The 26,198-nt window shown below is 39.9% G+C and overlaps 1 protein-coding gene across 1 annotated transcript in view; it reads right to left on the minus strand.

Annotated features, from left to right (window-relative positions):
- MICU2 (mitochondrial calcium uptake 2) overlaps window positions 1-26,198 on the minus strand; it is a 158,596-nt gene that overhangs the window by 75,670 nt on the left and 56,728 nt on the right. The window lies entirely within an intron of this gene.

Consider the following 26,198-nt stretch of genomic DNA (forward strand, 5'->3'; position numbering starts at 1 on the left):
ATCAATCCCATTCACAATAGCCACAAAAACAATCAAATACCTTGGAATAAACTTAACCAAGGACGTTAAAGATCTCTACGATGAAAATTACAAAACCTTAAAGAAAGAAATAGAAGAGGATACCAAGAAATGGAAAAATCTTCCATGCTCATGGATTGGAAGAATCAATATCATCAAAATGTCCATTCTCCCAAAAGCAATTTATAGATTCAATGCAATACCAATCAAGATACCGAAGACATTCTTCTCAGATCTGGAAAAAATGGTGCTGAAATTTATATGGAGGCACAAGAGACCTCGAATAGCTAAAGCAATCTTGTACAACAAAAACAAAGCCGGAGGCATCACAATACCAGATTTCAGGACATACTACAGGGCAGTTGTAATCAAAACAGCATGGTACTGGTACAGAAACAGATGGATAGACCAATGGAACAGAATTGAAACACCAGAAATCAACCCAAACATCTACAGCCAACTTATATTTGATCAAGGATCTAAAACTAATTCCTGGAGCAAGGACAGTCTATTCAATAAATGGTGCTGGGAAAATTGGATTTCCACGTGCAGAATCATGAAGCAAGACCCCTACCTTACACCTTACACAAAAATCCACTCAACATGGATTAAAGACCTAAATCTACGACCTGACACCATCAAGTTACTAGAGAACATTGGAGAAACCCTTCAAGATATTGGCACAGGCAAAGAATTTCTGGAAAAGACCCGGGAGGCACAGGCAGTCAAAGCCAAAATCAACTATTGGGATTGCATCAAATTGAGAAGTTTCTGTACTGCAAAAGAAACAGTCAGGAAAGTGAAGAGACAACCGACAGAATGGGAAAAAATATTTGCAAACTATGCAACTGATAAAGGGTTGATAACCAGAATCTACAAAGAGATCAAGACACTCCACAACATCAAAACAAACAACCCACTTAAGAGATGGGCCAAGGACCTCAATAGACATTTTTCAAAAGAGGAAATCCAAATGGCCAACAGGCACATGAAAAAATGTTCAAGGTCATTAGCAATCAGGGAAATGCAAATCAAAACCACAATGAGGTTTCACCTCACCCCGGTTAGAATGGCTCACATACAGAAATCTACCAACAACAGATGCTGGCGGGGATGTGGGGAAAAAGGGACACTAACCCACTGTTGGTGGGAATGCAAACTGGTCAAGCCACTATGGAAGTCAGTCTGGAGATTCCTCAGAAACCTGAAGATAACCCTACCGTTCGACCCAGCCATCCCACTCCTTGGAATTTACCCAAAGGAATTTCAATTGGCAAACAAAAAAGCGGTCTGCACCCTAATGTTTATTGCAGCTCAATTCACAATAGCTAAGACCTGGAACCAACCTAAATGCCCATCAACGGTAGACTGGATAAAGAAATTATGGGATATGTACTCTTTAGAATACTATACCACAGTAAGAAACAACGAAATCCAGTCATTTGCAACAAAATGGAGGAATCTGGAACACATCATGCTGAGTGAAATAAGCCAGTCCCAAAGGGACAAATACCATATGTTCTCCCTGATCGGTGACAACTGACTGAACACCAAAAAGGAAACCTGTTGAAGTGAAATGGACACTATGGGAAACGGTGACTTGATCAGCATAGCCCTGACTGTTAATGAACAACTTAATACATTATCCTCTTAGTAGTTTTTTTTGTCTCTTCTAGTTAATATGACTGGTTTAATTCTGTAATTAATACACAGTTATTCTTAAGTGTTGAAAATTAACTGAAATGTGATCCCTGTTAAACATAAGAGTGGGAATAAGAGAGGGAAGAGATGTATAATTTGGGACATGCTCAAGCTGACTTGCCCCAAATGGTAGAGTTAGAAACATACCAGGAGATTCCAATTCAATCCCATCAAGGTGGCATGTACCAATGCCATCTCACTAGTCCAAGTGATCGATTTCAGTTCACAATTGATCATAATGAAAGGACTAAGAGTCAAAGGGAGCACATAAACAAGTCTAGTACCTGCTAACACTAACCGATAGAATAAATAAAGGGGAGAGTGATCCAACATGGGAAGTGAGATACTCAGCAGACTCACAGAATGGCAGATGTCCTAAATAGCACTCTGGCCTCAGAATCAGCCCTAAAGGCATTCCGATCTGGCTGAAAAGCCCATGAGAGTATTTCAGGCATGGAAAGCCAAGACACTCTGGCAAAAGATCTCTGTGAGTGAGATCCCAGTGGAAAGAACAGGTCTTCAAAGAAGGAGGTACCTTTCTCTGAAGGGAGGAGAGAACCTCCACTTTGACTATGACCTTGTCTAAACAAGATAAGAGTCGGAGAACTCAGAGGGCTTCCATAGCCTTGGAAACTCATGACTGGAGCATAGGGAGATTACTGATGCCATAGGAGTGTCAACTGGTAAAGTCAACAACAGGAGTCACTGTGCACTTACTCCTCATGTAGGATCTCTGTCCTTAATGTGCTGTGCATTGAGATTTAATGCTATAACGAGTACTCAAACAATATATTTCAGTTTGTGTTTCTATGGGGGTGCAAACTGTTGAAATCCTTACTTAATGCATACTAAACTGATCTTCTGTAAAAAAAAAAAAAAAAGAAATTATCAATTCCCAACTTGACTCTCACTGGGATTAAACATGACAATAGGTCTGATCTGATTTCATCATCATTTAAAAAAAATCATCTATTATTTTTCACTTTATGTTTCTGTGTGGGAGCAAACTGTTGAAATCCTTACTTAATGTATACTAAGGTGATCTTCTGTATATTAAGACAATCGAAAATGAATCTTGATGTGAATGGAAGGGGAGAGGGAGTGGGAAAGGGGAGGGTTGTGGGTGGGATGGATGGTATGGGGGGGAAGCCATTGTAATCCATAAGTTGTACTTTGGAAATTTATATTCATTAAATAAAAGGTAAAAAAAAAATCTCAAAACAAACTGTTGAAATCTTTACTTAATGTATGCTAAACTGATCTTCTGTATATAAAGAGAATCGAAAATGAATCTTGATGTGAATGGAAGGGGAGAGGGAGTGGATAAGGGGAGGGTTGCAGGTGGGAGGGACGATATAGGGGGGAAGCCATTGTAATCCATAAGCTGTACTTTGGAAATTTATATTCATTAAATAAAAGTTAAAAAAAAATCTCAAAACATCATCATATCTCATGAATATACCTCAAAGCCATAGCTTTGAATTTGAAAACCTGCTCTGAACTGCTAAATTAATGACAATTTCCTAAAATAAAACCTTATAAAGTCTTTATTAACTGTGATTTAATAGATAATATTTATTTTAATCTAAAATTCACCAATAAAAGGTTAAAGTGTGGTTAATATTAAATCTTATCAACAATATACAATTATGAGATTAGCAATTATGCCAATTATAAATTTATAATCTGTCAGACACACGGTAAGAAAACTAACACTAAGTTGCCTAAGGTTAAACAGCTAAATAGAGCTGAGATTCTAAGTCAGGTTTAAAGTTCATGCTTTTAGTAATATTTTAGGGCTATTTACCAGGTACTATAAATGTTTTTGAAAACATCTTATTTTATTAAATGCTTCCAACAATCCCATAAGGAAGGCGTTGCTATCTTGCTATAAAGGTGATGAAACTGAGGATGAAAAAGTCATTTCTCCATGTAATAAAAACTAAGAAAAATTTGAATTTAAGTTTTTCCTTACTCCAAAACACTGTTATTCCCTACATTCCAGATGATATCTCAGAAAATCCTCACTATAAACAATTCAGGAAACTTTAACTCATAAAATATATTAGGTATTTTTGGTGCCATATTGGAAGGAATCTACAGAAGTGGTGTAAACACACTAGAATAGGATAAGGAACTAACACAGAATATAAAATCTATATAGTCTACTAAATACTGCAATACTGAGGGATACACAAAAACTAATATTTATCAACAATAAGCAATAACTGATTAATATTGACCTATATATGGAAGCAATTATTAAACCTTCTTCTACTTTCTTCTGGAGTGTTTATATGACAAATTTACTCTCATTTTTAAATTATGTTGATTTGGGAATGCTGTAAATTTCGAGATACTTGTAAAAACTTTCTACATTCAATAAAAGAGCTATGAAACACTGATCTGGAAATTATATTTGCTTAATTATATTCCTTCTTCAGACAACAGGAAAGAATATATTATTTATTTATCACCAAATGCAGGTAAACAATTTCTTATACTTGTGAAATAGTTTGGTCCTTAGATAAACAGCACCAATGGAGGTCCTTTGCTTATTTGAGCAAATGTAAATATACTCAAATGATAGTAAAATTTTTGTCTGATACTAGCCATGTTATTAGGCGTGGATATGAGAACAAAACTAAATGATATTTATGAATTATGTCTAAATGTACAGATATATGACTTTGGACAGGTTATTCAACCTCTTTGTGTCTCAGTAACTGATCTACTAAATAGGAATACCAAATAACAGGACCTTCCTCATAGCAGTGTTGTGAGGATAAATGTATTAAGACATAGAAGGGATAACATTGTGAAGAAGCCAGGTAAGCTGCTGTGTGTGACACCAGCATCCCATATCAGAGCACCAGTTGGAGTCCCAGCTGCACTGCTTCCAATCCAGCTCCATGCTAGTGACCCTGGAAAAACAGTAGAAGACAGCCCAAGTTCTTGGGACTCTGCCACCCATGTAGGAGAGTTGGATGGTTGTGGGCTCTTGGCTTTGGCCTGGCCCAGCACGGGCCATTGCAGCCATTTGGGGACTAAATCAGTGGATGGAAGATCTCTGTCTCTCTGTGTATCCCTTTCTGTCACTCTGCCTTTCAAAATCAATCAATCAATCAATCAATCTTTGAAAAAAAACATGTAAAGGGCTCAGTATAGTATCTGATACATAGGAAGCAATCAGTAAATCTGTATAGTTATGAATGCTATTATTTATCATGTGCATTTAATTTGGAAGTATTTATGAGGTGATTCCCCTGGGTGAGTCCCTGACTGACAAGCATTCATGATAAAAACCTTAAGCAAATGGGATATAGAAAGAACATTCCTCAACACAGTCAAGGCAATATATGACAACCTCACAGCCAACTTCATATTGAATAGGGAAAAGCTGGAAGCATTTTCACTAAGATCTGGATCTAGACAAAGATACCCATTTGAAGTTTTAGCCAGAGCCACTAGGCAAGAAAAAGAAATCAAGGGTATACAAATTTGAAAGGAGGAAGTCAAATCATCCTTGTTTGCAGAAGACACGATTCTATATATAGGGGAACCAAAAGACGCCACTAAGAGACTACTGGAATACATAAGAGTCTGGTATAAAATCAACACATAAAAATAAACAGCCTTTGTATACACAAACAATGCCATAGCTGAGAAAGAATTTGTAAAATCAGTACTATTCACAATAGCTACAAAAAATTTAAATACCCTGGAATAAATTTAACCAGGCAGGTGAAAGATCTCTACAACGGAAATTATAAAACATTAAAGAAAGAAATAGAAGACACTAAAAAATTTAAAAATCTTCCATGTTCATGGGGTCTAAGAATTAATAACATCATAATGTCTGCACTACCCAAAGCAATTTATAGATTCAATGCAATCTCATTCAAAATACCAACAATATTCTTCTCAGATATAGAAAAAATTATACTATGATTCATACAAAACACAGGAGACCCAAATAGCTAAAGTAATCCTAAACAACAAAAACCAAGCCAGAGGGATCACAATATCAGATTTCAAGAGACACTAAACGGAAATTATCATCAAAACAGCCTTGTACTGGTCCCCAAACAGACATTTGTACCAACGGAGCAAAATAATCACCAGAAATTAATCCATGTAGCTAAAACTAACTAATCTTTGACAAAGGAGCTAAAATCACTTCCTAGAGAAGGGATAGGCTCTTCAACAAATTATGTTGAGAAAATTGGATCTACACCTGCAAAAGTATAAAACAAGACTACTACCTATACCTTATACAAAAATCAACACACAATGTATCAAGGATCTAAATCTATGACCTAATACCATAAAATTACCAGAGGAAAACATTGGAGAAACTTGGCAAGACACTGGCAAAGGCAAAGACTTCTTGGCAAAGACTGCAGAAGCACAGGCCATACAGCAAAAATAGACAAATGGGATTTCTTCAAGCTAAGAGGCTTCTGCACAGCAAGAGAGACAAGAAAGTGAAGAGGCAATTGACAGAATGGGATAATATATTTGCAAACTGCACAACTGATAAAGGATTAATATCAGAATCTATAAAAAGAACAAGAAACTCAACAGCAACAAAACAATCCAGTCAAGAAATGGGCAAAGGACATGAATAGGCATTTTTCAAAGGATGAAATTCAAATGGCCACAGAAACATGAAAAAAATGCTCAGCCTCACTAATCACCAGGGAAATGCAAATCAAAACTACAATGAGGTTTCACTTCACCCCAATTAAAATTACTATCATACAGAAACTAAAAAATAATAAATGCTGGTGAGGATGTGGGGAAATAGGTACCTTAATACACTACTGGTGGGAATGTAAACTAGTACAACCATTATGGAAGATGCAGATTCTTCAGAAATTTGAAAATATATCTACCATATGAATCAGCCATTCCACTCCATGGAATTTACCCAAATGAAAGGAAATAAGCATATGAAAGAGTTATTTGTACCCCCATGTTTATTGCAGCTCAATTCTCAATAGCTAAGATATGGCATCAACCCAAATGTCCATCAACTGATAAGTGCATAAAGAAAAAGGGGTATATATACACTGTGGGATACTTCTCAGTCATAAAAAGGAATGAAACTCCATCTTTGCAACAAAATGGATGCAACTAGAGCCATTATGTTTAGTGAAATAAGCCAGTCCTCCAAAGACAAATATCATGTTCTCTCTGATATGTGGTAGTTAATACAGAATACAAAATAATGTTTAGGAATGGAAAAGACATCTTTTGATTTGATTGTTGTTTTTAGCTCTTGTTTATACTCCTGTGGAACTATGGTCATTCAACATTTTACCTACTGAATTGATTAATGGTGCATTAAGTCTGTGATTGTAAAGTGGATTGAAATTATGTTTTTACAAAAATTATAAAAATAAAAAAGGAAGGCAGGGGATTAAGGGAAGGAGAAAAGGAAGGAAATATGGTTTTTTTCTTGGAATTATACCTATAAAACACATGAAATCTTTTCTTTATATTAGTAAACATTAAACGAAAAGGAAATGTGAGGTTCTATCTTAGGGTCTCCTCTCTCCTCATCTATACTTGCTTCTTGCATGGATGAATCTGAAACTGTGGCTTTTTTTTTTTTTTTTTTGGACAGGCAGAGTGGACAGTGAGAGAGAGAGAGAGACAGAGAGAAAGGCCTTCCTTTTGCCGTTGATTCGCCCTCCAATGGCCACTGCGGCAGGTGCGCTGCGGCCGGCGCACTGCACTGATCCGAAGCCAGGAGCCAGGTGTTTCTCCTGGTCTCCCATGCCGGTGCAGGGCCCAAGGACTTGGGCCATCCTCCACTGCACTCCTGGGCCACAGCAGAGAGCTGGCCTGGAAGAGGGGCAACCGGGACAGAATCCGGTGCCTGACCGGGACTAGAACCCGGTGTGCCGGCGCCGCAAGGCGGAGGATTAGCCTATTGAGCCGCGGCGCCGGCCGAAGCTGTGGCTGTAAGTACCATTTAAATGATGCCAATGTCCCAAATGGACTCTGCTCTCCTCCCTGCAATATTTTTCCTGTGTTGTATGTATCTCAGGCAACAGCAGATTCATTTGACTGCCCAAATCAGAAACCTAGGCATCATATCTGATTTGTTTTTGTCTCCCTTCTCACATGTTATCATTTCTGTCACCAAAATATGTATGAAATTTGTATCCTTGTCTTCACTTTAACTGCCTCTTCTATAGCACACACTCCCTTGCTGTTACTGCCTCTGGTTATCTCTTTTCCTATTCATTTATCATGTTTCTACCAGAATGACTTTTCTAATCTGGTTTGTCACTTTTGCACAACGCTCAACTTTGTACTACATCATATATAGCTTTTCTAACTGTTCTTCAAAAAGTTCACAGAAAACACATATTATAAAAAATTATGTGTGGTGTGGTTCCAAGATGGTGGAATACGGAGGGAGCTTACTGCTCTAGTCCAGGAGAAGATAGTTTAAAAAAAGTGGAGAGAGTGTAGTCTCAGGGAAGAGTTAGGGAGAAAATGGCAGAGGAAATTCTACCAAAATTAGAGGGACATGGTAGACCCATGTGGAGGGCATGGATGCCTACAATTCAAGACTCCAGCAGCCAAGAGCTTATCCAGCAGCTGAGAGCCTACGCACCAGCGTTGGAAAGTGAGGTGAGACCAGGCTGCAGCAGCCCAAACCACTGGCGATAAAGCTGCAGGAAGAGCCTAGAGAGAACCCGGCTTGGAGCACTATGGGGGATAGTGTACCTGCTAAACTAGAGAAAAAAAAAAAAAAAGGACGGACATGTTTCTCTCTCCCCAATCACTTTACAACGGCATCCTGTAACAAGCTGATAGAGCGGGTGCCATTTTGAAGTATGTAACAGCTGTGCCAGCTCGTGTCTATTCCAAATATTCAGCTGAGTAGAGACTCCTGACTCTGGTGGGGAGAACTGACTGGGGGCTAGGAGCTTGTGACTGTGGGAGGCTTCTGTATGGGGGCTGTGAAAAAAACTGGAGGTGTGTGGGAGGACTCACAGTGTGGATGGGACTTTGGGCAGTCACAGCAGAAGACTCCACATGCTCAGGGCTTCCTGGTTACCTGGTGAGAGACATTTCTGGGGAATCCAAACTTAGACTGAGGACTGCACAGATCCTTTGTGTGGTCCTTGGGACAGAGCAGTTTAATATTATACCCACTGGAGCTAGTGCTCAAGCATCGGTCTCCTTTGAGGAGAGCAGCTCAGCTGAGCAGAATAAATTTCTTTTCTGATTTAAAAAAAAAGATGATTTACCATGCGAAACCTGGATGTGAAACCTTAGGTACCACTTAACTCTGGAGAACTGAACAGAGCTCCATGACCACAGCCTGACCACAGCCGCTATAACCCTCTAGATATTCACTGAAAGCAGACATTCCACTTACCTATAGAGTCATAGTACAAAGATTTAAAAAAAATGACCTAAATGAAAGATCTCTGTGAGTGAGATCCCAGCAGAAAGAACGGGCCATCAAAGAAGGAGGTACTTTTCTCTGAAGGGAGGAGAGAACTTCCATTTTGACTATGACCTTGTCTAAATAAGATCCAAGTCAGTGAACTCAAGAGGTTTCTATAGCCTTGGCAACTCATGACAAGAGCCTCAGGTGATTACTGACGCCATAAATAAATTGTTAAGTCAACAACAGGAGTCACTGTGCACTTAACCCCTCATGTAGGATCTCTGTCATTAATGTGTTGTACTATGTGAATTAACGGTATAACTAGTACTCAAACAGTACTTTATACTTTGTGTTTCTGTGTGGGTGCAAACTGTTGAAATCTTTCCTTAGTATATACTAAACTGATCTTCTGTATATAAAGAGAATTGAAAATGAATCTTGACGTGAATGGGATGGGAGAGGGAGTGGGAGATGGGAGGGTTGTGGGTGGGAGGGAAGTTATGGGTGGTGGGAAGCCACTGTATTCCAAAAGGTGTGCTTTGGAAATTTATATTTATTAAATAAAAGTTAGAAGAAGAAGAAGAAACCAATGAGTATCACCACAAATGCTGAAAAACAAATACACCAATTCCAAGAAACAAGAACAAGGAAGACAATATGATGCCCCCAAAAGAACACAACACTTCAATACTAATTGTGAAGATGATGAGATGGAAGAAATGCAAGAAATGGGATTTAAAAAAACTGATCATAAGATTACATAAAAGTAATCAGAAGCAAATGCGGCAAATGTGGGAAGATGGCGGAATAGAGAGGGAGGGAGCACAGCGAAGCTCCACTAAGGGAAGGTTCAAAGAGGGATGAAATTTTGTAGTTTTTAAGCCCTTCCTCAAACTGGGGTGTTAGGGTGGACACGCGAGGAGGACGCGGACGCCTGAGACTCAGGACACCAGCAGGAGCGTGTACGCACCAGCGCTGGAAGCCGAGGTGAGACGGGGCGCTCGCCCAGCACCACGGCACAGCTGCCGCCGCCCCTCCCCCAACACATCCTGGGACAGACACTGAGACATGCACGACTGAGTGGGGGAGGAAATAGAAAACGGAACAGAGTGAGTGGCGCAGGCAGAGAGAGTGCACGATTCAGGGACACTAATTGAGAGACCGAGTAAGCCAGTATCTCTTGGCGCCTCCCTGGAGCTCCAGCGGGCGGGAAGCAGCCATTTTGTTTGTTTACATTCGGGCTTAAAGGAGAACTATCTTTGCCTCCACACTAACCTTCGGAGGCGGAGCCCAAAGGTGGAGCTGAGGGTGCTTGAGGGAGGGCAGCCCGAAGCCCTGAGACCCGACTACTCAAGTTACTGAATAGCGCCTCCTGGTGGGGAAAAAGCACAGGATCCAGAGCTGCAGTGGGCAGAGAGCAGCCATCCTGTCTGTTTACCTGCGGGCTGTGTAGAGCAGCCTGGTTACACAGGATATTGGTAGAGACTCACAGCAGCCTATAGTAGAGGGAAATCAACCCGAAAAATCACCCAGACGGAATGCCAAAAAACAAAACCAAAAACCAAAAAAACATAGAAGATAATATAAATTTGCCAATGGAGCAGGCTAAACCAACCATAACAGAGGCAGAAGAAGAAGAAGTTGAAAACATGCCAGAAAAAGAATTCAGAAAATTAATAATCAGAATACTTAGAAATAATGAGAAACAGTGTCAAGAGCTGAATGAAAAACAAGCCCAAGGATTAGAGATCTTAAAGAGAAGCCAGAATGAGATACTAGAACTGAAAAACTCAATTGACCATATAAAAAACACCGTGGAATCCCTCGGAAATCGAACAGATGAAATAGAAGACCGAATATCAGAATTCGAAGACAAACTTCCAGAAATAATACAGTCAGTTCAATCGCAGGAAGAAGAAATTAAAAAATTAAAAAACACGGTCGGAGACCTACAAGATTCAATCAAACGGTGTAATGTTCGGATAATAGGAATCCCTGAGGGGGTGGAAAGAGAGAATGGATTAGACGGTGTCTTCAACGAAATAATATCAGAAAACTTTAAACAAAGGCAGCTGGGTAACAACACACAAATACAACAGATAACCAGGACCCCGAACAAAGTAGACCAGAAGAGAAATTCACCACGACACATTGTGGCAACACTCAGTTCAGTGATACACAAAGAACAAATCCTAAAATGTGCCAGAGAAAAGCGACAAATCACATTCAGGGTTAAGTCAATCAGACTCACCCCAGACTTCTCATCGCAAACACTACAGGCAAGGAGACAATGGCATGATATATTTCAAGTTTTAAAAGACAAACAATGCCAACCTAGAATACTATATCCTGCAAAGCTATCATTTATGAATGAAGGGGAAATAAAGATCTTCCACGACAAACAGAAACTGAAAGAATTTGTATCCACACGTCCAACCCTACAACACTTGCTCAAAGACGTGCTGCACACAGAAAAACAAAAACAAGAACTTCACTGCAAAAAAAAGCGAATGTAGAGTAACCCACAAAGTTCAAAATACATAAACAGCTCGTTTCAGGAAACATGAAGGGAAAAAGACAGTACTTAACAGTAATCACACTGAATGTGAATGGTCTTAATTCCACGACAAAGAGGCACAGACTTGCGGATTGGATAAAACAAGAGGATCCAACTATATGCTGCCTTCAGGAGACACACCTCATCAGCAAAGATGCACGCAGACTGAAAGTGAAAGGATGGAAAAAGATACTCCAAGCTAATGGAAATCAAAAAAGAGCTGGTGTGGCCATCCTAATATCAGACAAAATAGACTTTAACATAAAAACTATTAAAAGAGACAGAGAAGGGCACTATATAATGATTAAAGGATCTATCCAACAGGAAGACATTACTATTATAAATGTATACGCACCTAATTACAGGGCGCCTGGCTACCTGAAAGAATTACTAAAGGATTTAAAGGGAGATATAGACTCAAATACAATAGTAACAGGGGACTTCAACACCCCACTCTCACCAATGGACAGATCAACCAGACAGAAATTCAACAAGGAAACAACTGAGCTAATTGACGCCATAGACCAAATAGACCTAATAGATATCTTCAGAACCCTCCACCCCACAGACACAGAGTTCACGTATTTCTCCCCAGTACATGGAACATTCTCTAGGATTGACCATATACTAGGCCATAAAGGGAGCCTCAACAAGTTCAAAAAAATTGAAACTATACCATGCAGCTTCTCAGACCATAGTACAGTGAAACTTGAAATCAACAACCTAAGAATCTCTACACCATATGCAAATATATGGAGAATGGACAACATGATCCTAAATGAACAGTGGGTCATCGAAGAAATTAAAAGAGAAATCAAAAGATTTCTAGAAACAAATGAAAATGATAACACAACCTATCAAAACCTGTGGGACACAGCAAAAGCAGTGCTAAGAGGAAAGTTTATAGCAATTAGTGCCTACATCAAGAAGCTGGAAAGGAACCAAACAAATGAACTCTCCATGCACCTCAAGGAACTAGAAAAACAGCAGCAAATCAAGCCCAAATCCAAAAGGAGGAAAGAAATACTAAAGATCAGAGAAGAAATAAACAGAATTGAAACCAAAAAAACAATACAAAAGATCAACAAAACCAGGAGCTGGTTCTTTGAAAAAATAAACAAAATTGACACACCATTGGCCCAACTAACCAAAAAAAGGAGAGAGAAGACCCAAATCTGTAAAATCAAAGATAGTAATGGAAATGTAACAACTGACACAAGAGAAATAAAAAGAATCATCAGAAACTACTACAAAGAGATGTATGCTAACAAATTGGGGAACCTGGAAGAAATGGATAGATTCCTGGACAAATGCAACCTTCCTAAACTGAGCCGTGAAGATATAGAAAATCTAAACAGACCCATAACCATGGAAGAAATTGAATCAGTAATAAACGCACTAGCGAAAAAGAAGAGCCCAGGACCGGATGGCTTCACTGCCGAATTTTAGCAGGCATTTAGAGAACAACTAACCCCAGTTCTTCTCAAATTATTCCAAATGATTGAAAGAGAGGGAATCCTCCCAAATTCCTTCTACGAAGCCAATATCACCTTAATTCCTAAGCCCGGAAAAGACACAGCAGAGAAAGAAAACTACAGACCTATCTCCCTGATGAACATAGATGCAAAAATACTCAATAAAATTCTGGCAAACCGAATCCAACTACACATCAGAAAGATCATTCACCCGGACCAAGTGGGATTTATCCCTGGTATGCAGGGATGGTTCAATATTCGAAAGTCAATCCACGTAATCCAGCACATTAACAAATTGAGAAACAAAAATCATATGGTTATCTCAATAGATGCAGAGAAAGCATTTGACAAAATACAACACCCCTTCATGATGAAAACCCTAAGCAAATTGGGGTTAGAAGGAACATTCCTCAACACAATTAAGGCAATCTATGATAAACCAAAGGTCAGCATCATATTGAATGGGGAAAAGTTGGAGGCATTTCCATTGAGAACTGGCACCAGACAGGGATGCCCACTCTCACCATTGCTATTCAATATAGTCCTAGAAGTCTTAGCCAGAGCCATCAGGCAAGAAAAAGAAATTAAAGGGATACAAATGGGAAAGGAGGAAGTCAAACTATCCCTGTTTGCAGATGACATGATACTATATATAGAGGACCCAATAAACTCCTATAAGAGGCTACTGAAACTCATAGAAGAGTTTGGCAAAGTAGCAGGATACAAAGTCAACGCTCAGAAATCAACAGCCTTTGTATACACAGACAATGCCAGGGCCGAGGAAGAACTACTAAGATCAATCCCATTCACAATAGCCACAAAAACAATAAAGTACCTTGGAATAAATTTAACCAAGGAGGTCAAAGACCTCTATGATGAAAATTACAAAACACTAAAGAAAGAAATAGAAGACGACACAAAAAAATGGAAAAACCTGCCATGCTCATGGATTGGAAGAATCAATATCATCAAAATGTCCATTCTCCCAAAAGCAATTTAAAAGTTCAATGCAATACCAATCAAAATACCAAAGTCATTCTTCAAAGACCTAGAAAAAACGATGCTGAAATTCATATGGAGAAACAGGAGACCCAGAATAGCTAAAGCAATCCTTTACAATAAAACAAGGCCGGAGGCATCACAATTCCAGACTTCAAAGCATACTACAGGGCAGTTATAATCAAAACAGCCTGGTACTGGTACAAAAACAGATGGATAGACCAATGGAACAGAATAGAAACACCGGAGATCAATCCAAACATCTATAACCAACTCATATTTGACAAAGGACCTAAAACCAACCCCTGGAACAAGGACAGTCTCTTCAACAAATGGTGCTGGGAAAACTGGATGTCCACATGCCGCAGTATGAAGCAAGACCCCTACCTTACACCTTATACAAAAATCCACTCAACATGGATCAAAGAACTAGAGTTGCGCCACAACACCATGAAACTAATTGAGACCATAGGGGAAACCCTTCAAGATATCGGAATAGGCAAAGAATTCCTGGAGAAGACCCCACAGGCACGGGTAATCAAAGATAAAATAAACAAATAGGATTACCTAAAATTGAAGAGTTTCTTAACAGCAAAGGAAACAGTCAGGAAAGCAAAGAGGCAACCAACAGAATGGGAGACGTTATTCGCAAACTACACAACAGATAAAGGATTAACAACTAGAATCTACACAACGATCAAAAAACACCACAGAATCAAAACAAACAACCCAATAAAAAAATGGGCCAAGGACCTTAACAGGCATTTTTCAAAAGAGGAAATCCAAATGGCCAACAGGCACATGAAAAAATGCTCAGGATCCCTAGCCATCAGGGAAATGCAGATCAAAACCACAATGAGATACCACCTCACTCTGTTTAGATTGGCTTACATACGGAAATCAACCAACAACAGATGCTGGCGAGGATGTGGAGAAAAGGGGACACTAATCCACTGTTGGTGGGAATGCAAGCTGGTAAAGCCACTATGGAAGACAGTCTGGAGAGTCCTCAGAAACCTGAACATAGCACTACCACAGGACCCAGCCATCCCACTCCTTGGAATATACCCAAATGGAATTAAAGGGGTGAAAAAAGCCATTTGCACCTCAATATTTATTGCAGCTCAATTCACAATAGCTAAGACATGGAATCAACCTAAATGTCCATCAACGGATGACTGGATAAAGAAACTATGGGATATGTACTCTATGGAACACTATACAGCAGTAAAAAACAACGAAATCCGGGCATTCACAACAAAATGGAGGAAGCTGGAAAACATCATGCTGAGTGAAATAAGCCAGTCCAAAAGGGATAAATATCACATGTTCTCCCTGATTGATGGCAACTAAACGAGCACTTAAAATGATACCCATTGAAGTGAAATGGACACTATGAGAGACAATGACATGAGCAGCCCTTGTCTAGACTGTTGAGGAAAAACTTACTATTTTGTTCCTTTAGTATTTTTGTTGTTGTTGTTGTTGCTCGGTATGCTCTACACAAGACCACTGGTTGAACTCTGCAATCAATGCACAACCATTCTTAAGCGTTTAAAAATTAATAGGAAATTGATCTCTGTGGAACATGGGAGTGGGAATAAGAGAGGGAGGAGATGTATAGGACGGCACATACTCAATCAGACCTACCTCCAATGGTGGAACTGGAAATGTGCCAGGGGATTTCAACTCAATCTTACCAAGGAGGCAGGTACCAAAGCCAGCGCACTTGGTAAAGTGACAAATATAAATACACAACTGATCCAAAAGATAGGGTAAGTGTCGAAGAGATTACACAAATAAGACCAGTGTAAGCAAATAATGAAAGATAGAATCAAAAGGGTTGAGAATGATCCTGCGGGGGAAGCAGGTCACACAGCAGACTCATAGAATGGCAAATGCCCAAAACAGCACTCCTGCCTCAGAATCAACCCTTGGGACATTCGGATCTGACTAAAAGGTCCATGAGAGTCTCGCAGGCATGGAAAGCCATGACACGGTGGCAAAAAACAATCTAAATGAAGGATCCTGGTGAACAACACCCCAGCAGAAGGATCAGGCCATCAAGGAGAGAGGCGCCTTTCTCTGAAGGGAGGAAGGAACCTCCACTGTGATATGGCCTTAACTAAACAAATTCAGAGCTGGTGAACTCAAGGGGCTTCCATAGCCTAGACAGCTCATAGCAAGAGTCTCGGGTGATTGCTGACACCATAAATAAGAGTGCCAATTGTTAAATCAACAACGGGAGTCACTGGGTTCATGCTCCCCACGCAGGATCTCTGTCCTTAATATGTTTATCTATGAAACTCAAAAACAACACTACTAGTCGAACAATACCCTATACCTGGTTCGGTTGTGTGAGTGCAACCTGTTGAAATCCCTGCTTAGTATATACTAAATTGATCTTCGGTATATGAAGGTAACCGAAAATGAAATGTGATGAAGGGGGGAGAGGGGAGAGGAAGTGGGTGAGGGGAGGGCCACGGGAGGGAGGGAGGTCGGGGGGAAGCCACAACAATGCAAAAGATGCATTTTATATTCTACTTAAAACTATTGGTTGAGCTCTGTAATTAATACACAATTACTCTTAGGTGTTTAATTAATGCTATAACTAGTACTCAGTATTTTACACTTTATGTTTCTGTGTGGGAGCAAAATGTGGTAATCTTTACTTAACATACGCTAAGTTGATCTTCTGTATATAAAGATAATTGAAAATTAATTGTGATGTGAAGGGGAAGGGGAGAGGGAGTGGGAGAGGGGAGCATTGTGGATGGGAGGGAAGACATGGAGGGGGGAGGAGGCTATTGTGGTCCATAAGCTGTACTTTGGAAATTTATGCTCATTAAATAAATTAAAAAAAAAAAGAAGCAAATGCACAAACTACTGATATCTGTACAGGACACGAAAGAAAATTTCTCCCATGAAATTGAGATCTTAAAGAGAAACGGAAATGAATAATTCAATATAACAAATAAAAAATGCAGTGCAGAACCTTAATAACAGAATTGGTGAGACCAGTGCCACGGCTCACTAGGCTAATCCTCTGCCTGCAGCACTGGTACCCCAGGTTCTAGTCCCAGTTGGGGTGCCAGTTCTGTCCTGGTTGCTCTTCTTCCAGTCCATCTCTCTGCTCTGGCCAGGGAAGGCAGTGGAGGATGGCCCAAGTGCTTGGGCTCTGCACCCGCATGGGAGATTAGGAGGAAGCACCTGGCTCCTGGCTTCGGATTGGCGTAGCTCTGGCCGTAGTGGCCATTTGGTGGGTAAACCAACGGAAGGAAGACCTTTCTTTCTCTCTCACTCTCTAACTCTGCCTGTTAAAAAAAAAAAAAAAGAAAATCTCTCAGTAAAAGTTCAAAGGAAATCCAAAGTAAAAAATTGGAATAGTTTTGGAAAAATGGCAGGGCAAAGTCGTTACTTATTAACAGTCACTTTGAATGTAAATGGCCTCAACTCTCCAGTTGAAAGACATAGACTGGTTGAATGGATTCAAAAACAAAGCCCATCTATTTGCTGCCTACAATAAACACATCTCACCAACAAAGATGTGTACAGACTGAAAGTAAAAGGATGGAAAAAGATATTCCATGCCAACATAAACCAAAAAAGAGCTGGTGTAGCTATCCTAACATTAGATAGACTTTAACACAAAAGCTGTTAAGAGAGACAAAATGAACATTAAGACAGAGCTGTTAAAAGAGACAAAGAAGGGCACTATGTAATGATTAAGGGATCAATTCAACAGGAAGATGTAACAATTATAAACATATATGCACCTAATTATAGGGCATTTGGTTATTTTAAAAAAATGTTAAGAGATTTAAAGGGAGACAAGAGGGTTAAAGTACTGCCTTGAAGCACTGGCATCCCATATGGGCGCTGGTTCGAGTCCCGGCTGCTCCACTTCTGATCCAGCTCTCTGCCATGGCCTGGGAAAGCAGTGGAAGATGACCCAAGTCCTTGGGCCCCTGAACATACGTGGCAGACCTAGAAGAAGCTCCTGGCTCCTGGCTTCGGATTGGCTCAGCTCCAGCCATTGCAGCCATCTGGGGAGTGAACCAGTGGATGGAAGCCCTCTCTCTCTGTCTCTAACTCTCTCTGTAACTGCCTTTCAAATAAATAAAATAAAATCTTTAAAAAAAGAAGAAAAAGAAAACAAAAATATCAAAATTTGTTGGTAGAAAGGAACTAAAAATGTTCTTACTTGTTTGTGCTTGAGTTTGCTGGTCTAACAAGCTACATCATGTTAGATATTTAAGAGATGTTTCCAAATTCCTGTATTCTTAAAATTTGCAGAAGGTATTGGACCTGCCAGTAAATGTTTTCATAAGTTGTTATTTAACAGTTGAAACTGCTTGCTAAGTTTTCATTTGACATTGTTATTGTCAGTAAGCAATCTGGGAAGCCTCACTTTCCCCCTCATTTCTTTATTCTCTTCAAGAAGGTAAACTGACTCTATTCTGAGGGACTCTCCAGGATGTACAGCTTGATTTTAGGATCTTATAAAAGGATGGCTAACATTTTCTGCAATAATAGCATAGCCAATATGAGAGCTTAAATTATGATTTCATGGCTAGATTTACTTCACCATGGGTGCAGGAAACAGGCAAAACCTCCAAACAAAGGGAGAGAAAGCTTTAAAGTGAGGACATATCTTTCCTCATGGGCATTGTCTACCTCACAGACAAACCACTATAAGAACATGCCTGTGACTATAGACTTCTAGTTTAGGCCACCACAGATTAGAGATAGAACTTGAGCACCCTCCTTGACTTGCATCCTCTTGTCTGCTTTATCAGAAACCAGGAGGAAAAGAAAGCTAGGCAGCAGAAGCAATGTAAAGATAGGTGGCAGGCCAATTAATGGCTGCTTTGCACAGGGATCTGCCATCAAGGAGATCCAACAGGCCAGTCCACTGTATCGGTTTATATGGAAAGCCAGGGATTCAGCAGAAGTCAGTTTATGAAGAGCCCTGGCATCTTTGCCAGCCAAGAGTTGGGTCACTGGAAACGGAACTGCCCTAGAGTTGAAGGACTTCAGGTCAGAACCACAGACCTTGCCGGCTCTAAGCTAAAGAGCCCTTCACTTGTCTGAGCTTTCAAATTACCCACCACTGCTGAGGGGACAGCTAAGTAGGGTCAGCAACATTGGCAGCAGAACTGTAAATTTCCTTGTAGAGATGCCACCTGCCTTCACTTGGCCAGCTCTCCTCTCATGCCAGCTAGATAATGGAAGTCAACAGGGTGCCTTCCCAAGGAGGTTCACTCCTCCCTTAGATGTACTTCATGTGAAGAGATAGATAGGTCTGGGCCTCATAACTGGCAAGGCATTAAAGCCCACCAGATTATTATCAGGCCTCTTCTGTCAGTTTCTATTGGCCTCTTATTCAGAAAACTTATTCATAGCTTAGACAGCACCTTTCTTAGGTCCTCCAATAATGACTCTGTCCTTTGTTCTAGACTCTGTCTAGCCCACTTGGGGCCTTATTCCTTTGTAATCATAGCTTATACTCTAACATCAATGGCTCTACTCCTAAAAGCATACCATGCATCTTCTCGGACCACACTGGGATTTTTAACTATAAAGCTGTATAGTTCTGCATACATTCCTATGGACTCACTTCTAAGGGTACAGTTTAAAAACTTGTCATGGGACTCCAAATCACATTAAACTTGGTGGTAAAAATGCCATCTTAATTGTTAAAGTGATCATATTAAGTAATAAAGTGAACATATAGATAGGATTAAGTGTTAAAGAGATCATATAAATAGGATCAAGTGCCTGGTAATAATAACAGATAGAATTAAAAAGGAGAGAATGTCCAACATGGGAAGCAGCCCACACAGCAGACTCATAGAATGACAATCGTTTTAAGTAACACTCTGACCTCAGACACAGCTTAAGGCTTCCCGGTCTGGCTGAAAAGCCCATGAGTGCATTTCAGGCACAGAAAGCCAAGACACTGAGGCAAAAAATGTTCTCCATGAAGGATCTCTGTGAGTGAGATCCCAGTGGAAAGAAGTGGCCATCAACGAAGGATGTCCTGCTCTTTAAAGGGAGGAGAGAACTTCCACTTTGCTTATGGCCTTGTCCAAATACTGATAGAGTTTGTGGACTCAAAAGGCTTCCAGAGCCGAGGCAGCTGATTTCAAGAGCCTCAAGTGGTCACTGACATCATATATAAGAGTGTTAATTGTTAAGTTAACAACAGGAGTCACAGTGTACTAACTCCCCCTTCAGGACCTCTGTCCTTAATGAGTTTTATTGAGAGTTAACACTAAAACAAGATCTCAAACAGTTTGTGTGTGTGTGCAAATGCAAACTGTTGCAATATTTACTTAGTATAGAGTTGGTATTCTGTATAAAAAGATAATTGGAAATGAATCTTAGTGGAGAATGGGACTGGGAAGAGGAGAGGGAGTAGAGAAAGGGGTGGGAGTGTGGGTGGGAGGGTTGTTATGGTGGGAAGAACAATTATATTTCTAAAGTTGTACTTATGAAATTTGTATTCCTTAAAAAATAAATTAAAAAAAAACTATGTGTTTCAAAAGTTTGCACCAAAATAAACTCATACTAACTTGTTACCATACATCTAACAAGATCTAGTTTGAGGAACTTAGAAGGATAAGACATCAAACTCAAAGAGCCCCAAACAACAACATGAATTATGCTAAAATTGAGTAGGAACAAACATTAAATTTATGGTGAAACTTGCAAGGAAGAACTGAGAAATAACTGATGCTTTATGATAGAGTGGCAGGGGCAATGCTACTAAGAAATCAGTTACAAATCAGTAACTAAGTTTAAGAAGTGGCCAGACAATGCTGAAGATGAAGGCTACAATGAGACACCATCTACATCAATTTGGGAAGAAAAAATTAATTTTGTTTGTTCCCTAACTGAAAAAGACCAAGGATTAGTGGCAAAAACAAAACTCAATAACATAGACATCTCGGTTAAGCATCTTACAATTCTGACTGAAAAATTTAAAGTGGATCAAACCATCAGATACCAAAATTGTTACACCTAGAACAGTTGAGATAACAGCAGAACTTTCAATGGAAAATTTAAACAAGAACGTTCAAGAATTTAAATAATTTTTAAAGATTCACTTATTTATTTGAAAGGAAGAGTTCAGTCCCCAAATGGCTGCAATGGCCAGGGCTGGGCCAGGCTGAAGCCAGAAGCCAGAACCTGGGTGGCAGGGGCTCATATGGGATGCAGGTGCTGCAGGGGGCAGCTTAACCTGCTGCTCCACAGTGCTGGCCCATAAATCATTTCTTCAAAGAATTGTTACAGGAGATGAAACATGGTTTTACTAGTATAATCCTGAAGACCAAGTGCAACAAAAGCAATGGCTACTAACAGGTGAATCTGGTCCAAAGCAAAGGCAGAACCATCAGGAGCAAAGGTCATAACAACACTTTGGATGCTCAAGCATTTTGCTTATTGACTTTCTGGAAAGTAAAAGCATGGTAATATCAGCTTATCAGGAGAGTGTTTTGAGAAAGTTTGCCAAAGCTTTAGAAGAAAAATGCCCAAGCAAGGTTCACCAGATACCTTTCACAACATTCCTACTCATTCTTCTCATCAAACAAGGAAAGCTCTGTGAAGGTTTTAATGGGAAAACATTAATCCATATTACAGTCCTGATTTATCTCTTTCTGACTTGTTTTTATTTCCTAATCTTAAAAAAAAAATTCTTGGCCGGTGTCATGGCTAACTGCCATGCTGCGCTGCAGCGCTGGCACTCCAGGTTCTAGTCCTGGTTGGGGCGCCGGTTCTGTCCTGGTTGCTCCTCTTCCAGTGCAGCTCTCTGCTCTGGCCCAGGAAGGCAGTGGAGGATGGCCCAAGTGCTTGGGCCCTGCACCCGCATGGGAGACCAGGAGGAAGCACCTGGCTCCTGGCTTCAGATTGGCACAGTGCGCTGGCCATAGTGGCCATTTGTGGGGTGAACCAACAGAAAAGGAAGACCTTTCTCTTTGTCTCTCTCTCTTACTGTCTAACTCTGCCTATCAAAAAAAAAATCTTTAAAGGGCACCACTTTTCTTCAGTTAATAGAAAAAAGACGGCATGGACATGGTTAAATTCCTAGGATTTTTAGTTCTTTAGAGATAGATTAAATATCTGTTATTATCATTCATGAAAAGTGTCTTCAACTTGATGGCACTTTTGTTGAGAAATAAAGCTGATATTTTTATACCTTAGTTCCTTTTATCACAAACCTTTTGAAGTCTCCTCATACATGATTTGGGCTCTGATTGCCTCTTAGGCTTATATGTGACCACCCTCAGCAGCCAACCCTCCCTTTCCTCTTTTATTACATATGCCCATGCTGGACCATGTTTCATTTCTCCTGACTCAATAATCTTCCATTCCTCTACTTATACCTAAAATGTGCACTATGCTTTCTGAAATTCTCATACCACAGTAAACATCTTTTACCTATGCACCTTATGCTTAATTTTGCCTTGTCTCAAGATGGTTCTCTATCAAGGATACTGGTATTTTGAAGACTTATCAAGTGGAGGTTACTCATTTTCTTCCACTCCAATGCTAATTCCAGACCTTTTCTCTTCTAACATCTTTTATAAACCTCTGCTCCTTTGAGGCTAAGGCCACTTACACAGATCAACTTTCTTAGTGGTTGCCCATCAAACTTTCCTCTAAATATCTCATTTATTGAGACTTCAGTACCTATTTAACTTTCTTTCGACTCAGTCATAATCCTAGGTGATTTTGACATGCATATGCAATACCCCATCTCTCAGTTGTTTGATACTTTCACTAATTGTGCCACCTACTTTTACTTAGACATTTACTTCCCAATTGCTCCCAGAACCCTGAAATCACCTGCAAGTACTTCAACTCAGAAATTATAAATTCAGATCCCTACTCTATGACCACAGTTGTTTCTCTACTGTTGGACTCCCACTACATCTGTTTTTTAATCTGACAACTATCTCTCTTGACCATTCTACCTTTTCATTTCATCTGCCATTCTCTTCCTACTTCCTTCTTTTTATCTCACTTCTATCATCTTGCTTAGACTTCATGGCTAATTAGTTAAACCCTTTCATAGCCTCAACATTCTTAATTTCCATAGCTCATGACTTTTTCACCTATTTGCCTAGCAAAATCCTAAGCCTAATATAACTGTCAGCATTTGTATTCTTACATGTAGGCTATAGGAGAATAATCACATAGTTGCCCTCTATTTTATGATCTGTAGTCTGTACTGGTTCTTTAAGATTTCTTAGAAAGCACTGTTTGTTTCTCTGATGAGTATTCTCTCCGTACCACAATACTTACTTCATATTTTCTCCTTTCTCTAACAAGTTCAGTCCTATTATCTCTGCTTTATGGTGAAAATCAAGGCAACACCAATCTCCCTGGCTCAACTTGCCTGAATGTGTATACAGGAATAAAATACTCAAACAGCCATTGTCTCCCTTTTTTTTTCTTTTAACTTTTATTTAATGAATATAAATTTCCAAAGCGCAGAATATTGATTACAATGGCTTCCCCCCCCATAACGTCCCTCCAACCCGCAACCCTCCCCTTATCCACTCTCTCTCCCCTTCCATTCACATCAAGATTCATTTTCAATTCTCTTTATATACAGAAGATCAGTTTAGCATACAATAAGTAAAGATTTCAACAGTTTGCTCCCACACAGAAACATAAAGTGAAAAATACTGTTTGAGTACTAGTTATAGCATTAAATCTCAATGTACAGCACACTAAGGACAAAGATCCTACATGAGGAGTAAGTGCACAGTGACTCCTGTTGTTGACTTAACAAATTGACACTCTTGTTTATGGCATCAGTAATCACCCTAGGCACCTGTCATGAGCTGCCAAGGCTATGGAAGCCCCCTGAGTTCACTGACTCTGATCATTTTTAGATAAGGCCATGGCCAAAGTGGAAGTTCTCTCCTCCCTTCAGAGAAAGGTACCTCCTTCTTTGATGACCCATTCTTTCCACTGGGATCTCACTCGTGGAGATCTTTCATTTAGGTCCCCCCCCCCCCAAGAGTGTCTTGGCTTTCCATGCCTGAAATACTCTCATGGGCATTTCAGCTGGATCCGCATGCCTTAAGGGCTGATTATGAGGCCAGAGTGCTGTTAGGAGATTTGCCATTCTATGGGTCTGCTGTGTATCTCACTTCCCATGTTGGACCATTCTCTCCCTTTTTTATTCTATCAGCTAGTATTTGCAGACACTAGTCTTGTTTATGTGATCCCTTTGGTTCTTAGTCCTATCATTATGATCCATTGTGAACAGAAATTGATCACTGGGACTAGTGAGATGGCATTGGTACATGCCACCTCGATGGGATTGAATTCGAATCCCCTGGTATGTTTCTAACTCTACCATTTGAGGTAAGTCAGCTTGAGCATGTCCCGAATTGCACATCTCTTCCCTCTCTTATTCCCACTCTTATATTTAACAGCGATCACTTTTCAGTTAAGTTTCAGCACTTAAGAAGAATTGTGTATTGATTACAGTATTCAACCAAAAGTATTAAGTAGAACAAACAACAACAAAAAAATACTAAGAGGGATAACATATTAAGCTGCTCATCAACAGTCAGGGTGAGGGCTGATCAAGTCACCGTTTCTCATAGTGTTCATTTCACTTTAACAGGTTTCCTTTTTGGTGCTCAGTTAGTTGTCACCTATTAAGGAGAACAAGTGGTATTTGTCCCTTTGGGATTGGCTTATTTCACTCAACATAATGTTTTCCAAATTCCTAACAGGGATCACTTTTCAGTTAAAATTTAAACACCTAAGAATAATTGTGTGTTAATTACAGAGTTCAACCAATGGTACTAGAACAAAAAAAAAATACTAAAAAGGATAAAGTCTTACATTGTACATCAACCGTCAGGACAAGAGCTGATCAAGTCACTGTTTCTCACAGTGTCCATTTTACTTCAACAAGTTTCCCCTTTGGTGCTCAGTTAGTTGTCGCCAATCAGGGAGAACATATGATATTTGTCCCTTTGGGACTGGCTTAATTCACTCAGCATGATGTTTTCCAAATTCCTCCATCTTGTTGCAAATGACCAGGTTTCGTTGTTTTTGACTGCTGTATAGTATTCTATAGAGTACATGTCCCATAATTTCTTTATCCAGTCTACTGTTGATGGGCATTTGGGTTGGTTCCAGGTCTTAGCTATTGTGAATTGAGCTGCAATAAATATTCATGTGCAGACTGCTTTTTTGTTTGCCAAATTCATTTCCTTTGGGTAAATTCCAAGGAGTGGGATGGCTGGGTTGAATGGTAGGGTTATATTCAGGTTTCTGAGGAATCTCCAGACTGACTTCCATAGTGGCTTAACCAGTTTGCATTCCCACCAACAGTGGGTTAGTGTCCCTTTTTCCCCACATCCTCGCCAGCATCTATTGTTGATAGATTTCTGAATGTGAGCCATTCTAACTGGGGTGAGGTGGAACCTCATTGTGGTTTTGATTTGCATTTCCCTGATTGCTAGTGATCTTGAACATTTTTTGATGTGTCTGTTGGCCATTTGGATTTCCTCTTTTGAAAAATGTCTATTGAGGTCCTTGGCCCATCTCTTAAGTGGGTTGTTTGTTTTGATCTTGTGGAGTTTCTTGATTTCTTTGTAGATTCTGGTTATCAACCCTTTATCAGTTGCACAGTTTGCAAATATATTTTCCCATTCTGTCGGTTGTCTCTTCACTTTCCTGTTTCTTTTGCAGTACAGAAACTTCTCAATTTGATGCAATCCCAAATGTTAATTTTGGCTTTGACTGCCTGTGCTCCCTTTTTAAAAAATATTTATTTATTTTAAAGGCAGAGACTAGAGTGGGGAGAGAGAGCTAGTTCACTCCCCAAATGGCCACAACAGCAAGGTCTGTGCCAAGTTGCAGCCTGGAGTCAGGAACTCCATCTTAGTCTCCCACAAGGGTGGCAGGGGCCTAAGTTCTTGGGCCATCTTCTGGTGCCTTCCTAGGTGCATTAGCAGGAAACTGGATAGAAGTAGAGCAGTTGGGACTC

Source organism: Oryctolagus cuniculus, chromosome 9 (genome assembly GCF_964237555.1).
Source record: "Oryctolagus cuniculus chromosome 9, mOryCun1.1, whole genome shotgun sequence".
Taxonomy (NCBI): domain Eukaryota; kingdom Metazoa; phylum Chordata; class Mammalia; order Lagomorpha; family Leporidae; genus Oryctolagus; species Oryctolagus cuniculus.